Source organism: Colobus angolensis, unplaced genomic scaffold (assembly GCF_000951035.1).
Source record: "Colobus angolensis palliatus isolate OR3802 unplaced genomic scaffold, Cang.pa_1.0 Scaffold107, whole genome shotgun sequence".
Lineage (NCBI taxonomy): Eukaryota > Metazoa > Chordata > Mammalia > Primates > Cercopithecidae > Colobus > Colobus angolensis.
Genome location: NW_012111697.1, coordinates 301,423 through 313,421, shown reverse-complemented (window position 1 = coordinate 313,421; position 11,999 = coordinate 301,423). Strand labels below are relative to the sequence as shown.

Genomic DNA, 11,999 nt, shown 5'->3' with positions numbered 1-11,999 from the left:
AAATATCACTCTGTAAAGTCCATGACTGATACAATTCTTGAGAGACTATTTCTTATACTAAATACAGCTGCAGTTTTATTACTAAAATCACAAATTTGTTTATTTTCTCCCCATATCTTTGGAATTGTGAAACTACAGTCATGTAGTTTGTACAGGGCATAGTGAATTTGGGAAAGTACTATATAAATGAAATTAAATAAAAGCAGTGACCTAGTTCCTACTTTTACTTCCTTTATCTTCCTGAAGATAAACCACAAACTATGCTGTGGTTTTTTTCTAGAGGTCATATTAGTGGTCAACTATTACTCATATCCACATATATGTTTTTTTTTGTTTGTTTTGTTTTGTTTTTCCTGAAAGGGTAAGGGACATCAGAGAAGGAAAAAATTGATATCCCAGTTGTGTTTCAGGTCCAGATATGAAGAGAGTTTCCTTAGAAGGGGTTATTTGTTCGTTCTAATAGTGCATTATGGCTGAGGAAGTCACTAAACATAAAATACCCATAAATCTTCCTGCCTAAGTCTAGAATACTCTTTATATTTCCTGGCAGTACTTTCATTTCAAACATTTCCTTTGGCTTAAAGTGAGATTAATTTGTTGACTTGGATCACATTTTTAAGTTTAGGCTTTTTTCCAGCAACAAGTTTTGTTTTTCCACATTTTAGGTGCATTCTGGAATCTTACTCACAACATTCAATAAATGCCAACGAAAATTTTTAGTGGCACTAGCTATAGACCAGAGACCACACTATTCTTAAACTTCAGGCCCAGGCTCTGAATTCTTATTTTAGGTGGTGAATCATGGCTGTTCTTCCCCACATGGCTGAATCAACATATAAGGGCCCTTCAGCCCTTGCCAAGATGATACCTAATGTCCTGCCAGGCCCCTCCCTTCCTCCCCGCCACCCCCTCCCCCCCACACACACAGTGCTGACCAGGTTCAGTGCCAGGTCGCCCACAACTCTGGGCAGCAGCTATGGCTTCTCTTCATTTTCTACTCCTTCTGGCAAGCCAGCTTTCTAGATCTACATCCACATCAGGCAAAAATGCAAACACTTTACTCTTGGCTTCTTCAGTACTACTTCTTCCCTTCTTCCTAACAATACTCTGCCCTATGGCATAAGCTTTTTTCTCTTTGCTACTAGCTGTCTCTTACTGCCCTCACAGCAGAAAATGCATTCCATGGCCATTCCAACAATGACAGCTACCCCGGCTCCCAAAGGCCCATGGTCCTTTAGCCACTCTCCCTTAAACAGTCTCTCAAAATACTAGTTCTGTTTCATCTTTCTCAGGTAGAAGGAACAAAAGTCTTTTTAGATCTCTTCGCTTAGCTGTAAGTCATTAAAGAGGAGACCAATGGGGGAACAATTTGTTTCCTTAGAAAAACCCTTTTGTGACTTCCTAAGTTGCTTTATTGTCTTAGAATTCCACATTTTTAGGCCAAGGGGAGCTGGAGCTCTTCATGTGACTACTGATTTCCCTTTAAGGTGATTAACTTAAGGGCTTATTTCTGTCAGTTCAATGGTTAAATGCAAATTGGTTAAATAACAAGTTTAATAATAGGAATCCCCAAACATTCAATTTTCTGAACATGATACGGCTCTCTACTGTAGATCTAAGGTCTCCTTCTCCATGAAATGTAACACCCATGTAGGCTGACTGATCATCTGGAGGTTAACAAGTGAATGTTTGTTCAAGAGACTTTGCACACCCATAGGGTTACGAAGGTGACTCATGTTATCTCTCTTCTACTTAATGATATAAGCGAAGTGACACAGACCAGTGCAAATTGCTCCCTGTGGATATTTCAGTGTGTACCTTAAAAAGAAAGTGAAATGAAGAAAAGGAGAAGTTCATCTTAATTCAAGAAAAAGACTAATACAAAAGAATCTGACAAAACATTCAGATTTTTAAAGCTGTGTCTGCTCAGGCATTAAGAGCTAATGGAAATTTGCAGCAGATGCTCCAATTTTCCCTGAACATTTATGTAAGTATCTCATTTTAAAGGCTGCATACATTTGGGGATAAGTACAGTAATGGCAGCTATAAAACAGATATGACAACATAAAATACGTCAGGAAACACCTGAAAAATCAGTTTGGGTCCACATGCAAAACCAATGCACAGGTTAATCTCATAAAAACGAGTCTCTGTTAAAAAAAAAAAGGTTAAACAGCTCATAATAAAGTATACACAGAGGGGAAGCTACTGTAAGTCCAACTCTTCCAATTTTCACAAAAATTTTACTTAGACCACTAATGCAGAAATACATATATGTATGGTATGTATGTGCGTGTGACACACACACACATATATATGAGATTGCATGTCAAGTGAAGTAAATCTGAACAAAAGAGATGAAATAAGGAGTACACATACAATGTCAGCAGCTCAGTAGTGATGACAACATAAACTATGACAATCTGCATATTCTCCTTGGCCTCCAAGAGATACATGTAAAACAATTACCTTGGTGACAGTACAGTGGTAGGGTGGAGAGGATGAGAATTAAGTAAGAATGACTAATTCTGTAATTAAAGTTGAATGATGAGTACCTAGGAATTCACTGTTCTTTCTACTTATATAAATGTTTAACATTTTTCATAATAAAAAGGTTAACAACTCATAAAAAGGTTAACAACTCATAATAAAGTATACACAGAGGGCAAGTTACCTTATGGCCAACTCTTCAAATTTCTTGATTACTTAGAATCCCAGAAATTTTACTTAGACCACTAATTCAGAAATACAAATATATGTGTGTGCATGTAACAAATTGTTACATGCAAGGTGCAAGGCAAAGTATCAGGAAAAATTTTATATTCTTAATATTTGTAGTTTAAAACTGAGTTGAATGGATAAGGCAAACATTTGGAAGTTAAAAAGTAACCGTGTTTAAACAATGCAATAGTACACAAGGTAAAATAAAAGGCAACAGTCAATGACTAAATTCCGAAAGAGACTGAAGAGCTCCTTTGGGCTAGCAAGGTAAGCAAAAGCTTCACGGAGAGGTTAAAATGTCCACTGGTTCCCAAAGGATAGGTAGCACGCCAGACATCATCCATTTGCCCTCCAGGTTCACTGTATCCTCCTTTCCATTCTGCTCTGTGTCAGAGGGATTACATCACTAGGCTCCCCTGCCCTCTGCTTTTTGAGGTCAGCCAATGAAGAACCATGACAGATCAGAGGGAGGTAGCAGAGTGAGATCAGAATACTCATTGTCCCGGTTCTCTATCTCTAGGTCACCTTGGATTGGCTATGTTCCTCAATAGAAGGCTATTTCTTTCCAGGTAGGCTGCTCTCCAAGACCCTTCTTCTGATTCTGATACCTCTCCCTCTCCTAATGCTGCTAGCTCCAGATAACTGCATTATGCTGTGGTTTGCTTATTGAAGTCCAACACCTTTATTACTAGTATCTTTGTAAATATACCTTCCTTGAATTATCCTCATTTCAACGTGCCATGTGCTTCCTTGGAATACTGCTGATACAAGTTGACACAAGGGTAGCAGTGACCAGAAAAGCAGCCATGACATGACTATATTTTTAGAAGTGAGAATAAGCATGCTATCTGGGAGTGAGTGAAAAGATCAATATGGCTGAATATGAAAGTTCACTAAGAGGAAAGAAGATGACAGGCATTAGCAAAACAGGAGATTTCTTGTTTGGAATTTCTTGTTTTGGACATAACAACATTACAGTAAATATATTAAATTGTTACAAATAAATAAGTAATAAACTAAAGTTTTATCCCAAACCAGAAAAGTTCTATAACCCTTTCCACCAACTCTCTCAAATCTTTCCTTGACAACAGTATTCCACAGGCAAATGCTTCTAATTAATATCTTTCTCACAAAAAGTTAGGGGCCAAATTATTTCAGTTGTCTTCGTTTCCTTATAATTTGCTATTTGGTGATTTGTGTATCTAATTAGTTCCTTATAGTTACAGTAGTATGGTTATCATGAGTAAAATCAAGGTGAACAATTTATGTGGGTCTCGAGAAAAGGCTATAATTTTCTGTGTATATATGAAGAACAGTACAATACAATACAAAAGAACCTTCTCTTTCAGAATAAGAATTTTTTTCCAAAATGAAAAAAAAAAAAATTGTGCTATAGAAGTAATGGTCAATAAATTCCCCATTCTTCCAGATTATTGTAATTCTAAAATGACACATTTATTTTGCTCCAGCCAAAAGAAGGCAGGGGACATAAGCTCAAGGGTCCCTCCCCTAAAGTACCCTCAATTAGCTGTGTGACCTTAGGGAAGTCACTGTCTCTGTGAGTTTTAGATTGCTCAGATGTAAAACAAGAGGGTGAAGCTAGATGAACTTTCAGGTCCCTGAATTATAAACTGTCTATAAAGTTACCTGGAAACTGCTTACACATTATTTATAGATTTAACTCACTATATTGGCTATAATTTATCTGATTTAAAATCTTCTGAGCCCAAGGTAATTATTAATTACCACTAAGAAAAAAATGAGTATAAATATCACAAGTATATGGAGTTTCATAGTCTAGAGTTTCTTAGTTGGCACATAGCCTGAGAGAATATTCTAATTTGGCAGCTGCAATGAAGACATAAGGTCTAACTAACATTAACCAATATTCAGATTTACTATCATTTATTGAGCACCTATAATGTGCCAACCAGAGTGCTGGAGACTACAAAAATGACTGAGGAAATCCTCGCCCATGAGGTGCAAGTCTAGGGAGTAATGCCTCTGTAGATTTTGTGTAACACTCAAATTTTGTGTATTTTTTTTTGCAGATGAGGAACCTGAGACTCACAAAGTGGTAACTGGTTTAAGAACAGGAATCCAGGCCGATCTCATTTTAAAGCCATGCTTTCTCTAATACACCAATTTTCCTCTTAATTCTCAATGAGAATAAACATGTACAAAATATCAATACTGAAAAGAGTAACAGCTCCTTACGGCTAGGCTCTATCAAACATGTTAGTGGTATCTGATCCTCATAACTCTTTGGGACAGGCTAGGTGGGTGTTATACAATCTTATAAATAAGGAAACACTCAGTGTGGTTTAAGTGACTTACCCAAGGTTACATGGCTGTTAAGTGGCAGAGCCAGTGTCTTTCAAATCAATTCCTGAAATTAACACAGTCCCTTGGATCAATCTTCAAAATCCAGCTGTGGCCAAGAACGAAAGTATATAGTATCAAAACATTTCTCTTTCTTGGTGAAACAAAGTAACGATTTTTTTTGGCAGTGAAAAATGTCTCAACATTCCATGTAAAAAGAAATTCGGAGGAATGTTCATGCAACCCCATTACGTAATGCAAATTTAAATAATTTATCTAACAGGCCGACTTGAGGGTTTTGCAGAAGTTAGGAAAAAATAGCTCTGGAAACTTCTCCCAATAATTGTGTATTTTGTTTTACCTCAGAATTTACGTACTAGACTCTACATGATTGGTTTTACTGACACCATTTTCTAATGAGAATGGAACAATAAATTGCACATTGCTATTTTAATCTAAACTAAAAACAGAATCTAAAGAGTGATTCTGCAAATTTTGCAAGCACAATAGGCAGAAAAACAGCGTAAAAAGACATGACACAGTGGTGTGACCTATATATCTTCTAATGCAGTTTCCTACTCTGGTCCTACATTTCTTTGCCACTGTTTCTTATACTGGCTAGAATAAATCTAAAAGATAAAAAAAAAAGCTTATTCGTTTCACCTACAATGCAACTACCTTATCGATTACGGTTAAGTAAAATAGCTCACTGCCAGGGCAGAAAAAAACATCTTTAGGGCTCCCCTGAAGTTAATTTTCAACGAGTTAGTGAGGTAAAGGAATAAAGGGCCAGGCTTTCTTTTAATCAATAATGCAACCCATACTCTGAGTGAGAGCAGAGTACTGGAGGAAGTGCAAACTCAAAGAGGTGATAAATCCAGTAATTGCCTGAGAAGAGCGATGCAGACTGATAGCAAATTACAGCCCACTGCAGAAACTTAAAAAGACCGCCTTGGGGTTGGGAAAGTGGCCTCCACCTTATTAATCATCCCGGCCTTCTACACAAACCATTCATTCCGATGCCCCCAGGTCTTAAGAGGTGGGAACTTTCCCTGATGGTCTCCGTGATCTCTGGAGATATAATTCTATTTCCAGAGGACGGTAATAAATGCAGAAGACCAGGATCGCGTTTCCGTACTACCTTTTTCTACAACACGCACTGGCTAAAGGACTGAGGTGATGGGTGGGGAATGAGGGGGCTTAGAAAATTAATCAAAAGATGCTGTGAGAACATCGTTGCTGGGTCCATCCCGGCTGGCCTAAACGATCTCACGTCCGCAGAAGGAAGCAACGCCTGCGGGCGGGCCTACAGGCGGGCCGGGCTGGTGGCAGTACGCGGGGAGCAGCGGGTTCCCCCCACCCCCAGCTGCAGGGCAAGCCCGGGGTCTCCTCAGGCCTTGCTGCACAGAAGACAGAACCCCGACACGGAACTTGGGGATTGTGGCTAGCACCGGGAGGGGCTGGGCCGGCTGAGGAGGAAGCGAGCGCCGGCAGAGGCCTGAGGGGAGGATGCACATGGCCGGCGCCGGCGCTAACAGCGGGCGGAGGGGCGGCCCCGGGGCGCGGTACCTGCGGTCAGGCGGCGGCTGCTGCTTCCGCGAGCCTCGTTTGGCAGCCAGGACCCGGCCGTGCCCTCGCCCTCGTCCTTGCCCACCTCTCTCCCGGCTCTTTTCCCTCTTTTCCCCCGCTTTCCCCCTCCTCATCCGGAGCTCCAAAATGGCGGCGCTGGGGATGGATCACGTGAGCCGCGAGTGGGTCAGGTGACCCGAATGGCGGGCAGCGGGGGCGGGGCGAGGCTCAGGCCCCGCCCACGGGCATCCCGGGCCGCCGAGGCTGGACCGGCGAGAGGGAGGCTCCCTAGCCGGCTTAGCCCCTTGCAAATCCCGGCTCTCAAGCGGGGTTCGGGCCCAGTTGTCTGGCTCTCACGGCCCCTTCCAGACGTCTAGGTTTAGAAGTCACCGTGTATTCACTTTGGCATCTCCCCATGTCGCCTAAATCCGCTCTGGGCTAGCCTTATCACCCCACTCACCCCGCAATTGGTTTTCAACAATGGGCATTGGTTTTTTTTTTCTTTAGACTTGTACTTCTAGATTTGTATTAGTTCTTCTGGTAGGACTGTACATTTTGGGGTGTTCTTGGCTAAAATATAGAGGTCCTAGCCAGATTCGCAGCTTGGTTTTAAGGGGTGCCTGTTAAGGACAAGAGCTAGGGAGAAAATCTCTTTGCTTGAGAGATTCAGGATTTTCAGGGTTTGTAGGACCAGACCCAGTAACACAACCTCAGCCCTCCGAGGGCACGATGGTGTTTGTCATTCGGATCTGTTTTATGAAAGATACTAGGGTGGTTCCCCTGCTAACAGTGAAAAACGGACTGAGTGAAGCTTTCCAGCCAATTTCACCAAAAATGCTGGATAGTTTTGCCGTATTAGGAACTACGCAGCGTGGTGCTTGGGTCTGGACTCCGGGTGAGCGGTGGACATAAGCAAGGACGTAAAACTGAAGATTCCCGCCATTGTAATGGAATGGACTCGTTTGGTGAGATACCTCTTGGGGATCTATTCCAGATCTTTTTAGAAGCCTTTACAGCTGGCTAGGCTGTCCACTGTCCTGGGAGGAAGAGCCAACAAAATTTAGAATCAGAAAGGCTGATAATTCCTGTTACTATATTTCAGAATACAAATTCATCTGAATTTGGGGGTTAGGAAACCAGCAAAGTTAGAATTTTTATTTTTATTTTTTTGAAACAGAGTCTCACTCTCTCCCCAGGCTGGAGTGTAGTGGCGCAATCTCGGCTCAGTGCAGCCTCCGCCTCCCAGGTTCAGGTGATTGTCCTGCCTCAGCCTCCCCAGTAGCTGGCACTACAGGACGTGCCACCAGGCCCAGCTAATTTTTTTTTTTTTTTTTTTTTGAGACGCAGTCTCGCTCTGTCACCCAGGCTGGAGTGCAGTGATGTGATCCCGGCTCACCACAAGCTCCGCCTCCCAGGTTCACGCCACTCTCCTGCCTCAGCCTCCAGAGTAACTGGGATTACAGGCGCCCGCCACCACGCCCGGCTAACTTTTTGTATTTTTAGTAGAGACGGGGTTTCACCGTGTTAGCCAGGATGGTCTCGATCTCCTGACCTCCTGATCCGCCCACCTCGGCCTCCCAAAGTGTTGGGGTTACAGGCGTGAGCCACCGCCCTCGGCCATTTTTTTGTCTTTTTAGTAGTGATGGGGTTTCGCCATATTGGCCAGGATGGTCTTGATCTCTTGACCTCACGATTCACCTGCCTCGGCCTCCCAAAGTACTGGGGTTATGGGCGTGAGCCACCTCACCCGGCCGCAAAGTTAGAATTCTGCTGTTCCACAGAATCCTTTGCCAATTAGACCAAAGAGCTATGAAGAAATAAAAATAAAACGCTGAGTAATTTTTTTTTCAATAAAAGGTAAGAGATTGAGCAGGAGACTAGCATAGAAGGGTGGAAGGAAAAAACAGTCAAGGAAAACCAGAAATACGAAGTGTTGAAAGGGAGAACAAACAAGTAATGTGAGCAATTCCTTCCCTTGGGCTATTGGCACAAACCATCTTAGCTTATCATTATCTGAACTGAAGAGAGCCTTTTCATTACTCATGTCTTAAGTGTAATGTCCATGAATCTGAAAGTAGACAGACGAAATGACAGAATTATTTGATCAAGGGAGAGTGCAGAAACACAGTATAATATAATCTAGGGAAAATAAAGAACTTCTAAAACAAGCGAACGAAAGTGTATCTTTGTCTGAAGTTCCTGTGGTGGTCATTACTGGTATTCACCAGCTAGTTCCCATTGTCCCTCTTCTGGCATAAGGTTAGATAGAAATTCCTGGCCCTGTGGCTTGGGGGTGTGGCCAGTACTGGTGTTGGTGAATGGATGGTGTGTGGGAGTGAGGGCATTCCCTTCATGCTGGAGCATTTAATTGCCAGTGCAGTTCCCTCCAGAGTACATTTCCCTTTGGCTTGATGACTGGCAATGTTTCAGGTGGCGGCCACCCTCTCAGGCAGCATCTTAGAGGGACAATGATGAGCTGAGTCCCCAGCTGACCCATGGTGGTGGATATGTAGGGTGAGCAAGTCTCTGATGATTTTGGAGCTGATTTTTTGTTGTTGTTTTTTGAGACGGAGTCTCACTCTGTGGCCCAGGCTGGAGTGCAGTGGTGCGATTCCATCTCACTGCAACCTCCCCGTGCTGAGTTCAAGTGATTCTCCTGCCTCAGCCTCCTGAGTAGCTGGGATTACAGGCGCATGCCACCACTCCCAGATAATTTTGTATTTTTAGTAGACGAGGTTTCACCATGTCAGCCAGGCTGATCTCGAACTCCCAACCTCAGATGATCCACCCACCTTGGCCTCCCAAAGTGCTGGGATTACAGGCATGAGCCACCACACCTGGCCTTTTTTTTTTCCCCTTCAATTTTAGATTTGGGAGGTCCATGTGCAGATTTGTTACATGGTATATTACGTGATGCTGAGATACGGGCTTCCATTGATTCCCTCACCCAAATAGTGAACATGGTACCCTACAGGTAGTTTTTCAGACCTTTTCCCCCTCCATGCCTCTCCCCTTTTGGGGTCCCCAAATGTTTATTTTCACCTTCTTTATGTCCATGTATACCCCATGTATAGCTCCCACTTTATAAGTGAAAACATGCAGTATTGGGCTTTCTGTTTCTGTGTTAATTTGCTTAGGATAATGGCCTCCAGCTGCATCCATGTGGCTGCAAGGGACATGATTTTGTTCTTTTTTATGGCTGCATAGTATTCCTTGCTGTTAATATGTACTGCATTTTCTTTATCCAGTCTACCATTGATGGGCACTTCGGCTGATTCCGTGTCTTTGCAACTGTGAATAGTGCTTCAGTAAATATAGGAGTGCAGGTGTCTTTTCGGTAAAATGATTTATCTTCCTTTGGGTATACACCCAGTAGTGGGATTGTTGGGTGGAATGGTAATTCTAATGTTAGTTCTTTGAGAACTCTGTTTGTTACTGTAGCATGACACAGCCACTGATACCCACTCCCCACTCTGATGTACCTGCAACAGCCAGAGCCATTAGGAAGAAATCATTATAGGCAGAAAGAAATGATAATGAAATAATTAGGGCCTTCATTCCTGAAGACTGAGAAATTATACAATGCAGAATCTGATAGGAAAACCAAGACAACTTCAAAAAGCCTGGGACACAGAACCTCAGTATTTCTTTTTCCTAGAAAAGAATTCTCTGGAAAATTACAGTCACCATTTTTAAGTCAGAAGAATGCAAAGGCATTCAGATGTAGTTCCACTGAACTTGTGGACATCTCACCTAAACTCTTCTCAGCACCTCTCACCTGCCACAGAGTGTTATTTATCATGATTTAATTAAACAATCCTAGTAAGATTTAGTATTATAGATAGGAAACTTGCTTACTCAGTTATCTAGTGCCTATTCAGTGGAATCTGATTGTGTCTCTAGATGAGAGATGACCCGGTAACTGAATCCCTATCTCCACACACCTCATTATTTTACTTTGAGGCCATTAATTAGTTGATGAGGCTAAAGGTTTTGCTTCTCCTACAAGTATCATGGGTCTCTGTATCTCCTAAAGTGACCATGGAATTTGATGACACATAGTGCTTTACAAGTTGAACTGGAGCCCTGCTTACATTTTGGGAACACTGAAGACAGTGCCTCGAGTAAGTTGCCAAGGTGATGACTGGTTGTAAACTGAATGAGACATTGAACCAGTTGAAACTAGAGGAAGACCTACTTGTTTCTAGCCACAATACTTACGAAGGACACCTTGTCTTTGGTGTGATAAGATTAGATTTCTTTTGAAGGGATTAATCATGTAAGTCTTTGGCACAGCACAGAATATTGGACGAGACATGTGGCCCGTGTTTCTTTAAGCTGTAATTTTTATCATGACCTTTAAAAAATACACTGCCTCAAAAAAGGAGAGATTGTACAAGGGTGAGAGGAGGCAAAAGAGCTAAAAGGGAAAAAAGGATGTGGTAGTGTGAGCTGAGAAAAATAAACCCAAAAATTGTCCCGACTTTGCTACTTAGCTCTTGTGGGACTGTGAGCAAGTGGGCTCCATCTTTCCGATGTTTTCACCTTGCTTGTAAAACAAGAAGTTCAATTTATCCTTTTTTTGAGCTTCAGGTGACTGGTATATAGAAGCACAGAGTTTAATGATAGGAGTCCTCTGGGTTCAAGATGGAACTTCATCATTAAGAATAATGGCAAGACTTGATTTTATTAATGAATGGAAAGATTGCTTGATGTAAGTCAGAAGGAATGTAAGATGAAAAGATGTGATATATTATTATATATACAGCTGTCAGTAATAAATTAACATTAGCTCTGGATTCCTTACACTTTGCATCCTGAATATACACCTAGAAATACTTCATAATTATAGTTCAGGTCTCAAGGACCGTCATAAATTATCCATCTGTCATTCATTCTCTGCTAAAAGCCACAGACCTACGTTTTTTCAACAGCACATCGACATCTAAAATCCCTGGTGCTATGAGGCATACATATTAATTGATTTCTTATTGAGGGCCCAAGTAAACCAGAAGGATACATAATGATCAACCATGACAACGAAGAGGAGGAGAAAAGGCAGGGGACGTGATTGTGAAAGTTGGCTCTGGCTAACACTGGACTTTGCTTAATTTGCAGCTCTGCTGTTTTGGGGCTAAGATGCTAACTTATTCCACTGAGGAACTCAGATGTAGCAAATATAGCAGTCCTGCAGTCAACACTGGGACAGAATTCTCTCCAGAGTTCCGCTAGCCCTGAGACCCTGTCTTAGACTCAGGACCTGGGTATAAGGACAAGAATCAATAATGGTGACATCTAGCGGCCCACCTGCAATGTGCAGCCAAGCCACAGGGCACTCTGGTGGAAAGTGGGACCTGTGCCTGGTCCAAGCCAAGTTAGGCCTGACC

The 11,999-nt window shown here is 42.1% G+C and overlaps 1 protein-coding gene across 4 annotated transcripts in view; it reads right to left on the bottom strand.

The window, feature by feature from the left end:
- Positions 1-6,801, bottom strand: part of ZNF507 (zinc finger protein 507) — a 40,844-nt gene extending 34,043 nt beyond the window's left edge. For 2 of the 4 annotated variants that reach the window (XM_011947270.1, XM_011947285.1), the window contains exons 1-2: positions 6,613-6,785; positions 5,059-5,152 (exon numbers count right to left, since the gene is read on the bottom strand). The gene's annotated coding sequence lies outside the window, so the exon portion shown is untranslated. Of the gene's footprint in view, positions 1-5,058; positions 5,153-6,612 lie in introns of all 4 variants that reach the window. The other 2 variants (XM_011947294.1, XM_011947278.1) reach the window with 1 other exon arrangement.
- Between the last annotated feature and the right edge of the window lie 5,198 nt (positions 6,802-11,999).